Here is a 17,288-nt window from a genome sequence, read left to right as displayed (position 1 = left end):
AACGGCTCCATCTCTGCTGGGGAAACGGATGGCCGCCCTCGGCAGCTGTGAACCGGTGTGAGGAGAGAAGCGGAAGCAGTCCAGAACCCCCTTTGCTTCTACTACTTACAGGGAAGACCAAGGAAGACCCTTTTTTCCACAAACAGAACTTGGCTCGAGGACGGCATGGGGGTCTTTGACTTTTTCAATATTTCATGGAACGAGTGCTGGAAATGGGTTTTCCAAACAGCTCGGATACAATCTGCCTCGTGATCTTCTGGAGTCCCTTCCTTCTCCCATATTGTAACATGTTTCCTACCGTAATGAAGAAGCAAATACATATGGATTGATGGATGGATTGATTTATTAATTCTTCCCATTCTAAGAATACGTTGAATGTAAATAGGAAGTTGGGATCCTTTTCTTGCCACGGCCCGTTCGCTGCCGTTTGTCACGTGAGGAAGAGGGTTCGACGACATCTAGGGAGTTTCCCAGCCACCCAGGTCAGGGTCGTCCCAAAGGTGCTTTTTTTTTTTTTTGGCAAGAGTCCTTCAACTGGACTTTTTCTTGCTTGTCCTGGGAGAGAGACGTTTCGCTTCTCAACCCAGAAGTCACCTCAGGAACATGTGGGTTCAGTGACTCTGCCTTCCGCATTTACTTGGCTCCTGGGAAGGTCACAAAAGGGCATTCCGTAAACACAGGGCACCGCAAACGTCATCCATGCGAGTCCATTTTCTAGCTTCTGAATGTTCCTCAGGAGACCCTGAGGATAGGAGTTGAAACAGTGGATGTCCAGGATGTGAGAGGGCTGTCTATATTTTTGCAGCCCTCTTTTTTGACTCATGCCGTATACAGGGCCTCAAAGAAAGGCAGGTTGGTAGAGGTTTTTTTTTTTCCCTGCAGTTCTAATGTTCCTCTGAAGTCTGTGTCTGTCTTGTAGGGTTGCAGAGCCAAACCAGACAGTTGTACAGGTGCAGATGTGACAGACTCGATCACTCCTCTGTAGAACTGGATCAGCAGCTCCTTGGGCAGTTTGAGCTTTCTGAGTTGGTGCAGAAATGGACCAGAGACTAATTCCCCATGAAAATTACAAAATCGCTGTTGTTGTTATTGTTGGTGTTGGTGTTGGTGTTGGCGTTGGTGTTGGCATTGGCGTTCCAGTTCCAGTTCCAGTTCCAGTTCCAGTTCCAGTTCCAGTTCCAGTTACATTTACAGCTACATTTTAGAGCTACAGTTACAGCTACAGCTACAGCTACAATTCCAGTTACAGGTACAGGTACATCTACAGCTACAGTTACAGTTACAGTTAGAGTTAGAGTTAGAATTACGTTTAGGACGGCCCTGAATCTCGAGGGGGTCCTCATTCCCTCCTCTCGCGCTGCACGTCGGCCTGCCAAGGCACCGTTTTGCATTTCTTCTTCTTCTTCTTCCACTTCTCCTTCTCCTTCTCCTTCTCCTTCTCCTTCTCCTTCTCCTTCTCCTTCTCCTTCTCCTTCTCCTTCTCCTTCTTCTTCTTCTTCTTCTTTCCTCCCAAAGTGTCCGGCAGCAAGTGTCTGGCAGCCACGACAGGCGCCGACTTAAATAGGTGCCCGGAGGAGGCTCCGCCCAGCCTGCAATTCCGTCGGGTGAAAATGACAGCCCCGCCCACTGGGCCAGGAGAGAAGCAGAAGCGGTCCAGAACCCCCTTTGCCTGTACCTCTGACCTTTTCCCATCCCCCCTTTCCTGAACAAGCATTACCCCAAGCCAACCCTTATGATATATTGAATATATATATATATATATATATATATATATATATATATATATATATATTGTATGTATGTATGTATGTATGTATTTATGTATGTATGTATGTATGTATGTATGTATGTATGTATGTACTGGTCTGGCACCGCTGGCCCTGGAAATCCACCCACAAAGACACTCGGAGACATGAACGCGCGCTGCAGTGTCTCATGTTTGAATTCTTGCTTGTACAGTACTTAAAAAAGGGGGCCTCCTCGACACCGGTGCACCGAACCTTCTGGCCCACCAGGGGGCGCCAAATCAAAGGGTTCATTGCGTTTTCAGTTATCAGGGGCCTTGGGATTGACAGGTTTTTACAGCATCCTTCAGTCTTTAGCAAACAAACAAAACAAACAAACAAACAAACCCAAAAAAAGAAAGAAAGAAAGAAAGAAAGAAAGAAAGAAATTCTTTTAAAAAAATACATGTGGTCATTAAAAAACAAAAGAAAACAAAAAACCCCATTCTTTGCCACGGAAGGTCTCTGGAATTCTGGGAGCTGAAGTCCACAACTTGTAGAAAAGAGCCACATTTGCCCACCCCTGGTCTAACGGCTCCATCTCTGCTGGGGAAACGGATGGCCGCCCTCGGCAGCTGTGAACCGGTGTGAGGAGAGAAGCGGAAGCGGTCCAGAACCCCCTTTGCTTCTACTACTTACAGGGAAGACCAAGGAAGACCCTTTTTTCCACAAACAGAACTTGGCTCGAGGACGGCATGGGGGTCTTTGACTTTTTCAATATTTCATGGAACGAGTGCTGGAAATGGGTTTTCCAAACAGCTCGGATACAATCTGCCTCGTGATCTTCTGGAGTCCCTTCCTTCTCCCATATTGTAACATGTTTCCTACCGTAATAAAGAAGCAAATACATATGGATTGATGGATGGATTGATTTATTAATTCTTCCCATTCTAAGAATACGTTGAATGTAAATAGGAAGTTGGGATCCTTTTCTTGCCACGGCCCGTTCGCTGCCGTTTGTCACGTGAGGAAGAGGGTTCGACGACATCTAGGGAGTTTCCCAGCCAGCCAGCCAGCCAGGTCAGGGTCGTCCGAAAGGTGCTTTTTTTTTTTTTTTGGCAAGAGTCCTTCAACTGGACTTTTTCTTGCTTGTCCTGGGAGAGAGACGTTTCGCTTCTCAACCCAGAAGTCACCTCAGGAACATGTGGGTTCTGTGACTCTGCCTTCCGCATTTACTTGGCTCCTGGGAAGGTCACAAAAGGGCATTCCGTAAACACAGGGCACCGCAAACGTCATCCATGCGAGTCCATTTTCTAGCTTCTGAATGTTCCTCAGGAGACCCTGAGGATAGGAGTTGAAACAGTGGATGTCCAGGATGTGAGAGGGCTGTCTATATTTTTGCAGCCCTCTTTTTTGACTCATGCCGTATACAGGGCCTCAAAGAAAGGCAGGTTGGTAGAGGTTTTTTTTTTTTCCCTGCAGTTCTAATGTTCCTCTGAAGTCTGTGTCTGTCTTGTAGGGTTGCAGAGCCAAACCAGACAGTTGTACAGGTGCAGATGTGACAGACTCGATCACTCCTCTGTAGAACTGGATCAGCAGCTCCTTGGGCAGTTTGAGCTTTCTGAGTTGGTGCAGAAATGGACCAGAGACTAATTCCCCATGAAAATTACAAAATCGCTGTTGTTGTTATTGTTGGTGTTGGTGTTGGCGTTGGTGTTGGCATTGGCGTTCCAGTTCCAGTTCCAGTTCCAGTTCCAGTTCCAGTTACATTTACAGCTACATTTTAGAGCTACAGTTACAGCTACAGCTACAGCTACAATTCCAGTTACAGCTACAGGTACATCTACAGCTACAGTTACAGTTAGAGTTAGAGTTAGAGTTAGAATTACGTTTAGGACGGCCCTGAATCTCGAGGGGGTCCTCATTCCCTCCTCTCGCGCTGCACGTCGGCCTGCCAAGGCACCGTTTTGCATTTCTTCTTCTTCTTCTTCCACTTCTCCTTCTCCTTCTCCTTCTCCTTCTCCTTCTCCTTCTCCTTCTCCTTCTCCTTCTCCTTCTCCTTCTCCTTCTCCTTCTCCTTCTTCTTCTTCTTCTTCTTTCCTCCCAAAGTGTCCGGCAGCAAGTGTCTGGCAGCCACGACAGGCGCCGACTTAAATAGGTGCCCGGAGGAGGCTCCGCCCAGCCTGCAATTCCGTCGGGTGAAAATGACAGCCCCGCCCACTGGGCCAGGAGAGAAGCAGAAGCGGTCCAGAACCCCCTTTGCCTGTACCTCTGACCTTTTCCCATCCCCCCTTTCCTGAACAAGCATTACCCCAAGCCAACCCTTATGATATATTGAATATATATATATATATATATATATATATATATATATATATATATATATTGTATGTATGTATGTATGTATGTATTTATGTATGTATGTATGTATGTATGTATGTATGTATGTATGTACTGGTCTGGCACCGCTGGCCCTGGAAATCCACCCACAAAGACACTCGGAGACATGAACGCGCGCTGCAGTGTCTCATGTTTGAATTCTTGCTTGTACAGTACTTAAAAAAGGGGGCCTCCTCGACACCGGTGCACCGAACCTTCTGGCCCACCAGGGGGCGCCAAATCAAAGGGTTCATTGCGTTTTCAGTTATCAGGGGCCTTGGGATTGACAGGTTTTTACAGCATCCTTCAGTCTTTAGCAAACAAACAAAACAAACAAAGAAACAAACCCAAAAAAAGAAAGAAAGAAAGAAAGAAAGAAAGAAAGAAATTCTTTTAAAAAAATACATGTGGTCATTAAAAAACAAAAGAAAACAAAAAACCCCATTCTTTGCCACGGAAGGTCTCTGGAATTCTGGGAGCTGAAGTCCACAACTTGTAGAAAAGAGCCACATTTGCCCACCCCTGGTCTAACGGCTCCATCTCTGCTGGGGAAACGGATGGCCGCCCTCGGCAGCTGTGAACCGGTGTGAGGAGAGAAGCGGAAGCGGTCCAGAACCCCCTTTGCTTCTACTACTTACAGGGAAGACCAAGGAAGATCCTTTTTTCCACAAACAGAACTTGGCTCGAGGACGGCATGGGGGTCTTTGACTTTTTCAATATTTCATGGAACGAGTGCTGGAAATGGGTTTTCCAAACAGCTCGGATACAATCTGCCTCGTGATCTTCTGGAGTCCCTTCCTTCTCCCATATTGTAACATGTTTCCTACCGTAATGAAGAAGCAAATACATATGGATTGATGGATGGATTGATTTATTAATTCTTCCCATTCTAAGAATACGTTGAATGTAAATAGGAAGTTGGGATCCTTTTCTTGCCACGGCCCGTTCGCTGCCGTTTGTCACGTGAGGAAGAGGGTTCGACGACATCTAGGGAGTTTCCCAGCCAGCCAGCCAGCCAGGTCAGGGTCGTCCGAAAGGTGCTTTTTTTTTTTTTTTGGCAAGAGTCCTTCAACTGGACTTTTTCTTGCTTGTCCTGGGAGAGAGACGTTTCGCTTCTCAACCCAGAAGTCACCTCAGGAACATGTGGGTTCAGTGACTCTGCCTTCCGCATTTACTTGGCTCCTGGGAAGGTCACAAAAGGGCATTCCGTAAACACAGGGCACCGCAAACGTCATCCATGCGAGTCCATTTTCTAGCTTCGGAATGTTCCTCAGGAGACCCTGAGGATAGGAGTTGAAACAGTGGATGTCCAGGATGTGAGAGGGCTGTCTATATTTTTGCAGCCCTCTTTTTTGACTCATGCCGTATACAGGGCCTCAAAGAAAGGCAGGTTGGTAGAGGTTTTTTTTTTTTCCCTGCAGTTCTAATGTTCCTCTGAAGTCTGTGTCTGTCTTGTAGGGTTGCAGAGCCAAACCAGACAGTTGTACAGGTGCAGATGTGACAGACTCGATCACTCCTCTGTAGAACTGGATCAGCAGCTCCTTGGGCAGTTTGAGCTTTCTGAGTTGGTGCAGAAATGGACCAGAGACTAATTCCCCATGAAAATTACAAAATCGCTGTTGTTGTTATTGTTGGTGTTGGTGTTGGCGTTGGTGTTGGCATTGGCGTTCCAGTTCCAGTTCCAGTTCCAGTTCCAGTTCCAGTTCCAGTTCCAGTTCCAGTTCCAATTCCAGTTCCAGTTACATTTACAGCTACATTTTAGAGCTACAGTCACAGCTACAGCTACAGCTACAATTCCAGTTACAGGTACAGGTACATCTACAGCTACAGTTACAGTTACAGTTACAGTTACAGTTAGAGTTAGAGTTAGAATTACGTTTAGGACGGCCCTGAATCTCGAGGGGGTCCTCATTCCCTCCTCTCGCGCTGCACGTCGGCCTGCCAAGGCACCGTTTTGCATTTCTTCTTCTTCTTCTTCTTCTTCTTCTTCTTCTTCTTCTTCTTCTTCTTCTTCTTCTTCTTCTTCTTCTTCTTCTTCTTCTTCTTCTTCTTCTTCTTCTTCTTCTTCTTCTTCTTCTTCTTCTTCTTCTTCTTCTTCTTCTTCCCCTTCCCCTTCCCCTTCTCCTTCTCCTTCTCCTTCTCCTTCTCCTTCTCCTTCTCCTTCTCCTTCTCCTTCTCCTTCTCCTTCTCCTTCTCCTTCTCCTTCTTCTTCTTCTTTCCTCCCAAAGTGTCCGGCAGCAAGTGTCTGGCAGCCACGACAGGCGCCGACTTAAATAGGTGCCCGGAGGAGGCTCCGCCCAGCCTGCGATTCCGTCGGGTGAAAATGACAGCCCCGCCCACTGGGCCAGGAGAGAAGCAGAAGCGGTCCAGAACCCCCTTTGCCTGTACCTCTGACCTTTTCCCATCCCCCCTTTCCTGAACAAGCATTACCCCAAGCCAACCCTTATGATATATTGAATATATATATATATTTATATATATATATTGTATGTATGTATGTATGTATGTATTTATGTATGTATGTATGTATGTATGTATGTATGTACTGGTCTGGCACCGCTGGCCCTGGAAATCCACCCCCAAAGACACTCGGAGACATGAACGCGCGCTGCAGTGTCTCATGTTTGAATTCTTGCTTGTACAGTACTTAAAAAAGGGGGCCTCCTCGACACCGGTGCACCGAACCTTCTGGCCCACCAGGGGGCGCCAAATCAAAGGGTTCATTGCGTTTTCAGTTATCAGGGGCCTTGGGATTGACAGGTTTTTACAGCATCCTTCAGTCTTTAGCAAACAAACAAAACAAACAAACAAACAAACCCAAAAAAAGAAAGAAAGAAAGAAAGAAAGAAAGAAAGAAATTCTTTTAAAAAAATACATGTGGTCATTAAAAAACAAAACAAAACAAAAAACCCCATTCTTTGCCACGGAAGGTCTCTGGAATTCTGGGAGCTGAAGTCCACAACTTGTAGAAAAGAGCCACATTTGCCCACCCCTGGTCTAACGGCTCCATCTCTGCTGGGGAAACGGATGGCCGCCCTCGGCAGCTGTGAACCGGTGTGAGGAGAGAAGCGGAAGCGGTCCAGAACCCCCTTTGCTTCTACTACTTACAGGGAAGACCAAGGAAGACCCTTTTTTCCACAAACAGAACTTGGCTCGAGGACGGCATGGGGGTCTTTGACTTTTTCAATATTTCATGGAACGAGTGCTGGAAATGGGTTTTCCAAACAGCTCGGATACAATCTGCCTCGTGATCTTCTGGAGTCCCTTCCTTCTCCCATATTGTAACATGTTTCCTACCGTAATGAAGAAGCAAATACATATGGATTGATGGATGGATTGATTTATTAATTCTTCCCATTCTAAGAATACGTTGAATGTAAATAGGAAGTTGGGATCCTTTTCTTGCCACGGCCCGTTCGCTGCCGTTTGTCACGTGAGGAAGAGGGTTCGACGACATCTAGGGAGTTTCCCAGCCACCCAGGTCAGGGTCGTCCCAAAGGTGCTTTTTTTTTTTTTGGCAAGAGTCCTTCAACTGGACTTTTTCTTGCTTGTCCTGGGAGAGAGACGTTTCGCTTCTCAACCCAGAAGTCACCTCAGGAACATGTGGGTTCAGTGACTCTGCCTTCCGCATTTACTTGGCTCCTGGGAAGGTCACAAAAGGGCATTCCGTAAACACAGGGCACCGCAAACGTCATCCATGCGAGTCCATTTTCTAGCTTCGGAATGTTCCTCAGGAGACCCTGAGGATAGGAGTTGAAACAGTGGATGTCCAGGATGTGAGGGGGCTGTCTATATTTTTGCAGCCCTCTTTTTTGACTCATGCCGTATACAGGGCCTCAAAGAAAGGCAGGTTGGTAGAGGTTTTTTTTTTTTCCCTGCAGTTCTAATGTTCCTCTGAAGTCTGTGTCTGTCTTGTAGGGTTGCAGAGCCAAACCAGACAGTTGTACAGGTGCAGATGTGACAGAATCGATCACTCCTCTGTAGAACTGGATCAGCAGCTCCTTGGGCAGTTTGAGCTTTCTGAGTTGGTGCAGAAATGGACCAGAGACTAATTCCCCATGAAAATTACAAAATCGCTGTTGTTGTTATTGTTGGTGTTGGTGTTGGCGTTGGTGTTGGCATTGGCGTTCCAGTTCCAGTTCCAGTTCCAGTTCCAGTTCCAGTTCTTTTACATTTACAGCTACATTTTAGAGCTACAGTTACAGCTACAGCTACAGCTACAATTCCAGTTACAGGTACAGGTACATCTACAGCTACAGTTACAGTTACAGTTAGAGTTAGAGTTAGAATTACGTTTAGGACGGCCCTGAATCTCGAGGGGGTCCTCATTCCCTCCTCTCGCGCTGCACGTCGGCCTGCCAAGGCACCGTTTTGCATTTATTCTTCTTCTTCTTCCACTTCTCCTTCTCCTTCTCCTTCTCCTTCTCCTTCTCCTTCTCCTTCTCCTTCTCCTTCTCCTTCTCCTTCTCCTTCTCCTTCTCCTTCTCCTTCTTCTTCTTCTTTCCTCCCAAAGTGTCCGGCAGCAAGTGTCTGGCAGCCACGACAGGCGCCGACTTAAATAGGTGCCCGGAGGAGGCTCCGCCCAGCCTGCAATTCCGTCGGGTGAAAATGACAGCCCCGCCCACTGGGCCAGGAGAGAAGCAGAAGCGGTCCAGAACCCCCTTTGCCTGTACCTCTGACCTTTTCCCATCCCCCCTTTCCTGAACAAGCATTACCCCAAGCCAACCCTTATGATATATTGAATATATATATATATATATATATATTGTATGTATGTATGTATGTATGTATTTATGTATGTATGTATGTATGTATGTATGTATGTATGTATGTACTGGTCTGGCACCGCTGGCCCTGGAAATCCACCCACAAAGACACTCGGAGACATGAACGCGCGCTGCAGTGTCTCATGTTTGAATTCTTGCTTGTACAGTACTTAAAAAAGGGGGCCTCCTCGACACCGGTGCACCGAACCTTCTGGCCCACCAGGGGGCGCCAAATCAAAGGGTTCATTGCGTTTTCAGTTATCAGGGGCCTTGGGATTGACAGGTTTTTACAGCATCCTTCAGTCTTTAGCAAACAAACAAAACAAACAAACAAACAAACCCAAAAAAAGAAAGAAAGAAAGAAAGAAAGAAAGAAATTCTTTTAAAAAAATACATGTGGTCATTAAAAAACAAAACAAAACAAAAAACCCCATTCTTTGCCACGGAAGGTCTCTGGAATTCTGGGAGCTGAAGTCCACAACTTGTAGAAAAGAGCCACATTTGCCCACCCCTGGTCTAACGGCTCCATCTCTGCTGGGGAAACGGATGGCCGCCCTCGGCAGCTGTGAACCGGTGTGAGGAGAGAAGCGGAAGCGGTCCAGAACCCCCTTTGCTTCTACTACTTACAGGGAAGACCAAGGAAGACCCTTTTTTCCACAAACAGAACTTGGCTCGAGGACGGCATGGGGGTCTTTGACTTTTTCAATATTTCATGGAACGAGTGCTGGAAATGGGTTTTCCAAACAGCTCGGATACAATCTGCCTCGTGATCTTCTGGAGTCCCTTCCTTCTCCCATATTGTAACATGTTTCCTACCGTAATGAAGAAGCAAATACATATGGATTGATGGATGGATTGATTTATTAATTCTTCCCATTCTAAGAATACGTTGAATGTAAATAGGAAGTTGGGATCCTTTTCTTGCCACGGCCCGTTCGCTGCCGTTTGTCACGTGAGGAAGAGGGTTCGACGACATCTAGGGAGTTTCCCAGCCACCCAGGTCAGGGTCGTCCCAAAGGTGCTTTTTTTTTTTTTGGCAAGAGTCCTTCAACTGGACTTTTTCTTGCTTGTCCTGGGAGAGAGACGTTTCGCTTCTCAACCCAGAAGTCACCTCAGGAACATGTGGGTTCAGTGACTCTGCCTTCCGCATTTACTTGGCTCCTGGGAAGGTCACAAAAGGGCATTCCGTAAACACAGGGCACCGCAAACGTCATCCATGCGAGTCCATTTTCTAGCTTCGGAATGTTCCTCAGGAGACCCTGAGGATAGGAGTTGAAACAGTGGATGTCCAGGATGTGAGGGGGCTGTCTATATTTTTGCAGCCCTCTTTTTTGACTCATGCCGTATACAGGGCCTCAAAGAAAGGCAGGTTGGTAGAGGTTTTTTTTTTTCCCCTGCAGTTCTAATGTTCCTCTGAAGTCTGTGTCTGTCTTGTAGGGTTGCAGAGCCAAACCAGACAGTTGTACAGGTGCAGATGTGACAGAATCGATCACTCCTCTGTAGAACTGGATCAGCAGCTCCTTGGGCAGTTTGAGCTTTCTGAGTTGGTGCAGAAATGGACCAGAGACTAATTCCCCATGAAAATTACAAAATCGCTGTTGTTGTTATTGTTGGTGTTGGTGTTGGCGTTGGTGTTGGCATTGGCGTTCCAGTTCCAGTTCCAGTTCCAGTTCCAGTTCCAGTTCCAGTTACATTTACAGCTACATTTTAGAGCTACAGTTACAGCTACAGCTACAGCTACAATTCCAGTTACAGGTACAGGTACATCTACAGCTACAGTTACAGTTACAGTTAGAGTTAGAGTTAGAATTACGTTTAGGACGGCCCTGAATCTCGAGGGGGTCCTCATTCCCTCCTCTCGCGCTGCACGTCGGCCTGCCAAGGCACCGTTTTGCATTTCTTCTTCTTCTTCTTCCACTTCTCCTTCTCCTTCTCCTTCTCCTTCTCCTTCTCCTTCTCCTTCTCCTTCTCCTTCTCCTTCTCCTTCTCCTTCTCCTTCTCCTTCTCCTTCTCCTTCTCCTTCTTCTTCTTCTTCTTTCCTCCCAAAGTGTCCGGCAGCAAGTGTCTGGCAGCCACGACAGGCGCCGACTTAAATAGGTGCCCGGAGGAGGCTCCGCCCAGCCTGCGATTCCGTCGGGTGAAAATGACAGCCCCGCCCACTGGGCCAGGAGAGAAGCAGAAGCGGTCCAGAACCCCCTTTGCCTGTACCTCTGACCTTTTCCCATCCCCCCTTTCCTGAACAAGCATTACCCCAAGCCAACCCTTATGATATATTGAATATATATATATATATATTGTATGTATGTATGTATGTATGTATTTATGTATGTATGTATGTATGTATTTATGTATGTATGTATGTATGTATGTATGTACTGGTCTGGCACCGCTGGCCCTGGAAATCCACCCACAAAGACACTCGGAGACATGAACGCGCGCTGCAGTGTCTCATGTTTGAATTCTTGCTTGTACAGTACTTAAAAAAGGGGGCCTCCTCGACACCGGTGCACCGAACCTTCTGGCCCACCAGGGGGCGCCAAATCAAAGGGTTCATTGCGTTTTCAGTTATCAGGGGCCTTGGGATTGACAGGTTTTTACAGCATCCTTCAGTCTTTAGCAAACAAACAAAACAAACAAACAAACAAACCCAAAAAAAGAAAGAAAGAAAGAAAGAAAGAAAGAAAGAAAGAAAGAAAGAAAGAAAGAAAGAAAGAAAGAAAGAAAGAAAGAAAGAAAGAAAGAAATTCTTTTAAAAAAATACATGTGGTCATTAAAAAACAAAAGAAAACAAAAAACCCCATTCTTTGCCACGGAAGGTCTCTGGAATTCTGGGAGCTGAAGTCCACAACTTGTAGAAAAGAGCCACATTTGCCCACCCCTGGTCTAACGGCTCCATCTCTGCTGGGGAAACGGATGGCCGCCCTCGGCAGCTGTGAACCGGTGTGAGGAGAGAAGCGGAAGCGGTCCAGAACCCCCTTTGCTTCTACTACTTACAGGGAAGACCAAGGAAGACCCTTTTTTCCACAAACAGAACTTGGCTCGAGGACGGCATGGGGGTCTTTGACTTTTTCAATATTTCATGGAACGAGTGCTGGAAATGGGTTTTCCAAACAGCTCGGATACAATCTGCCTCGTGATCTTCTGGAGTCCCTTCCTTCTCCCATATTGTAACATGTTTCCTACCGTAATAAAGAAGCAAATACATATGGATTGATGGATGGATTGATTTATTAATTCTTCCCATTCTAAGAATACGTTGAATGTAAATAGGAAGTTGGGATCCTTTTCTTGCCACGGCCCGTTCGCTGCCGTTTGTCACGTGAGGAAGAGGGTTCGACGACATCTAGGGAGTTTCCCAGCCACCCAGGTCAGGGTCGTCCCAAAGGTGCTTTTTTTTTTTTTTGGCAAGAGTCCTTCAACTGGACTTTTTCTTGCTTGTCCTGGGAGAGAGACGTTTCGCTTCTCAACCCAGAAGTCACCTCAGGAACATGTGGGTTCAGTGACTCTGCCTTCCGCATTTACTTGGCTCCTGGGAAGGTCACAAAAGGGCATTCCGTAAACACAGGGCACCGCAAACGTCATCCATGCGAGTCCATTTTCTAGCTTCTGAATGTTCCTCAGGAGACCCTGAGGATAGGAGTTGAAACAGTGGATGTCCAGGATGTGAGGGGGCTGTCTATATTTTTGCAGCCCTCTTTTTTGACTCATGCCGTATACAGGGCCTCAAAGAAAGGCAGGTTGGTAGAGGTTTTTTTTTTTTCCCTGCAGTTCTAATGTTCCTCTGAAGTCTGTGTCTGTCTTGTAGGGTTGCAGAGCCAAACCAGACAGTTGTACAGGTGCAGATGTGACAGACTCGATCACTCCTCTGTAGAACTGGATCAGCAGCTCCTTGGGCAGTTTGAGCTTTCTGAGTTGGTGCAGAAATGGACCAGAGACTAATTCCCCATGAAAATTACAAAATCGCTGTTGTTGTTATTGTTGGTGTTGGTGTTGGCGTTGGTGTTGGCATTGGCGTTCCAGTTCCAGTTCCAGTTCCAGTTCCAGTTCCAGTTCCAGTTCCAGTTCCAGTTCCAGTTCCAGTTACATTTACAGCTACATTTTAGAGCTACAGTTACAGCTACAGCTACAGCTACAATTCCAGTTACAGGTACAGGTACATCTACAGCTACAGTTACAGTTACAGTTAGAGTTAGAGTTAGAATTACGTTTAGGACGGCCCTGAATCTCGAGGGGGTCCTCATTCCCTCCTCTCGCGCTGCACGTCGGCCTGCCAAGGCACCGTTTTGCATTTCTTCTTCTTCTTCTTCCCCTTCTCCTTCTCCTTCTCCTTCTCCTTCTCCTTCTCCTTCTCCTTCTCCTTCTCCTTCTTCTTCTTCTTTCCTCCCAAAGTGTCCGGCAGCAAGTGTCTGGCAGCCACGACAGGCGCCGACTTAAATAGGTGCCCGGAGGAGGCTCCGCCCAGCCTGCGATTCCGTCGGGTGAAAATGACAGCCCCGCCCACTGGGCCAGGAGAGAAGCAGAAGCGGTCCAGAACCCCCTTTGCCTGTACCTCTGACCTTTTCCCATCCCCCCTTTCCTGAACAAGCATTACCCCAAGCCAACCCTTATGATATATTGAATATATATATATATATATATATATATATATATATATATTGTATGTATGTATGTATGTATGTATTTATGTATGTATGTATGTATGTATGTATGTATGTACTGGTCTGGCACCGCTGGCCCTGGAAATCCACCCACAAAGACACTCGGAGACATGAACGCGCGCTGCAGTGTCTCATGTTTGAATTCTTGCTTGTACAGTACTTAAAAAAGGGGGCCTCCTCGACACCGGTGCACCGAACCTTCTGGCCCACCAGGGGGCGCCAAATCAAAGGGTTCATTGCGTTTTCAGTTATCAGGGGCCTTGGGATTGACAGGTTTTTACAGCATCCTTCAGTCTTTAGCAAACAAACAAAACAAACAAACAAACAAACCCAAAAAAAGAAAGAAAGAAAGAAAGAAAGAAAGAAAGAAAGAAAGAAAGAAAGAAAGAAAGAAAGAAAGAAAGAAAGAAAGAAAGAAAGAAAGAAATTCTTTTAAAAAAATACATGTGGTCATTAAAAAACAAAAGAAAACAAAAAACCCCATTCTTTGCCACGGAAGGTCTCTGGAATTCTGGGAGCTGAAGTCCACAACTTGTAGAAAAGAGCCACATTTGCCCACCCCTGGTCTAACGGCTCCATCTCTGCTGGGGAAACGGATGGCCGCCCTCGGCAGCTGTGAACCGGTGTGAGGAGAGAAGCGGAAGCGGTCCAGAACCCCCTTTGCTTCTACTACTTACAGGGAAGACCAAGGAAGACCCTTTTTTCCACAAACAGAACTTGGCTCGAGGACGGCATGGGGGTCTTTGACTTTTTCAATATTTCATGGAACGAGTGCTGGAAATGGGTTTTCCAAACAGCTCGGATACAATCTGCCTCGTGATCTTCTGGAGTCCCTTCCTTCTCCCATATTGTAACATGTTTCCTACCGTAATGAAGAAGCAAATACATATGGATTGATGGATGGATTGATTTATTAATTCTTCCCATTCTAAGAATACGTTGAATGTAAATAGGAAGTTGGGATCCTTTTCTTGCCACGGCCCGTTCGCTGCCGTTTGTCACGTGAGGAAGAGGGTTCGACGACATCTAGGGAGTTTCCCAGCCACCCAGGTCAGGGTCGTCCCAAAGGTGCTTTTTTTTTTTTTGGCAAGAGTCCTTCAACTGGACTTTTTCTTGCTTGTCCTGGGAGAGAGACGTTTCGCTTCTCAACCCAGAAGTCACCTCAGGAACATGTGGGTTCAGTGACTCTGCCTTCCGCATTTACTTGGCTCCTGGGAAGGTCACAAAAGGGCATTCCGTAAACACAGGGCACCGCAAACGTCATCCATGCGAGTCCATTTTCTAGCTTCGGAATGTTCCTCAGGAGACCCTGAGGATAGGAGTTGAAACAGTGGATGTCCAGGATGTGAGAGGGCTGTCTATATTTTTGCAGCCCTCTTTTTTGACTCATGCCGTATACAGGGCCTCAAAGAAAGGCAGGTTGGTAGAGGTTTTTTTTTTTTTCCCTGCAGTTCTAATGTTCCTCTGAAGTCTGTGTCTGTCTTGTAGGGTTGCAGAGCCAAACCAGACAGTTGTACAGGTGCAGATGTGACAGACTCGATCACTCCTCTGTAGAACTGGATCAGCAGCTCCTTGGGCAGTTTGAGCTTTCTGAGTTGGTGCAGAAATGGACCAGAGACTAATTCCCCATGAAAATTACAAAATCGCTGTTGTTGTTATTGTTGGTGTTGGTGTTGGCGTTGGTGTTGGCATTGGCGTTCCAGTTCCAGTTCCAGTTCCAGTTCCAGTTCCAGTTCCAGTTCCAATTCCAGTTCCAGTTACATTTACAGCTACATTTTAGAGCTACAGTCACAGCTACAGCTACAGCTACAATTCCAGTTACAGGTACAGGTACATCTACAGCTACAGTTACAGTTACAGTTACAGTTACAGTTACAGTTAGAGTTAGAATTACGTTTAGGACGGCCCTGAATCTCGAGGGGGTCCTCATTCCCTCCTCTCGCGCTGCACGTCGGCCTGCCAAGGCACCGTTTTGCATTTCTTCTTCTTCTTCTTCCCCTTCTCCTTCTCCTTCTCCTTCTCCTTCTCCTTCTCCTTCTTCTTCTTCTTTCCTCCCAAAGTGTCCGGCAGCAAGTGTCTGGCAGCCACGACAGGCGCCGACTTAAATAGGTGCCCGGAGGAGGCTCCGCCCAGCCTGCGATTCCGTCGGGTGAAAATGACAGCCCCGCCCACTGGGCCAGGAGAGAAGCAGAAGCGGTCCAGAACCCCCTTTGCCTGTACCTCTGACCTTTTCCCATCCCCCCTTTCCTGAACAAGCATTACCCCAAGCCAACCCTTATGATATATTGAATATATATATATATATATATATATATATATATATATATCGTATGTATGTATGTATGTATTTATGTATGTATGTATGTATGTATGTATGTATGTATGTATGTACTGGTCTGGCACTGCTGGCCCTGGAAATCCACCCACAAAGACACTCGGAGACATGAACGTGCGCTGCAGTGTCTCATGTTTGAATTCTTGCTTGTACAGTACTTAAAAAAGGGGGCCTCCTCGACACCGGTGCACCGAACCTTCTGGCCCACCAGGGGGCGACAAATCAAAGGGTTCATTGCGTTTTCAGTTATCAGGGGCCTTGGGATTGACAGGTTTTTACAGCATCCTTCAGTCTTTAGCAAACAAACAAAACAAACAAACAAACAAACCCAAAAAAAGAAAGAAAGAAAGAAAGAAAGAAAGAAAGAAAGAAAGAAAGAAAGAAAGAAAGAAAGAAAGAAAGAAATTCTTTTAAAAAAATACATGTGGTCATTAAAAAACAAAAGAAAACAAAAAACCCCATTCTTTGCCACGGAAGGTCTCTGGAATTCTGGCAGCTGAAGTCCACAACTTGTAGAAAAGAGCCACATTTGCCCACCCCTGGTCTAACGGCTCCATCTCTGCTGGGGAAACGGATGGCCGCCCTCGGCAGCTGTGAACCGGTGTGAGGAGAGAAGCGGAAGCGGTCCAGAACCCCCTTTGCTTCTACTACTTACAGGGAAGACCAAGGAAGACCCTTTTTTCCACAAACAGAACTTGGCTCGAGGACGGCATGGGGGTCTTTGACTTTTTCAATATTTCATGGAACGAGTGCTGGAAATGGGTTTTCCAAACAGCTCGGATACAATCTGCCTCGTGATCTTCTGGAGTCCCTTCCTTCTCCCATATTGTAACATGTTTCCTACCGTAATGAAGAAGCAAATACATATGGATTGATGGATGGATTGATTTATTAATTCTTCCCATTCTAAGAATACGTTGAATGTAAATAGGAAGTTGGGATCCTTTTCTTGCCACGGCCCGTTCGCTGCCGTTTGTCACGTGAGGAAGAGGGTTCGACGACATCTAGGGAGTTTCCCAGCCACCCAGGTCAGGGTCGTCCCAAAGGTGCTTTTTTTTTTTTTGGCAAGAGTCCTTCAACTGGACTTTTTCTTGCTTGTCCTGGGAGAGAGACGTTTCGCTTCTCAACCCAGAAGTCACCTCAGGAACATGTGGGTTCAGTGACTCTGCCTTCCGCATTTACTTGGCTCCTGGGAAGGTCACAAAAGGGCATTCCGTAAACACAGGGCACCGCAAACGTCATCCATGCGAGTCCATTTTCTAGCTTCGGAATGTTCCTCAGGAGACCCTGAGGATAGGAGTTGAAACAGTGGATGTCCAGGATGTGAGGGGGCTGTCTATATTTTTGCAGCCCTCTTTTTTGACTCATGCCGTATACAGGGCCTCAAAGAAAGGCAGGTTGGTAGAGGTTTTTTTTTTTTCCCTGC

Source organism: Pituophis catenifer, unplaced genomic scaffold (assembly GCF_029215685.1).
Source record: "Pituophis catenifer annectens isolate HBS135680 unplaced genomic scaffold, rPitCat1.0.hap2 SCAF_1, whole genome shotgun sequence".
Classification (NCBI taxonomy): domain Eukaryota; kingdom Metazoa; phylum Chordata; class Lepidosauria; order Squamata; family Colubridae; genus Pituophis; species Pituophis catenifer.
Note: the sequence above shows the minus strand (reverse complement) of the source record.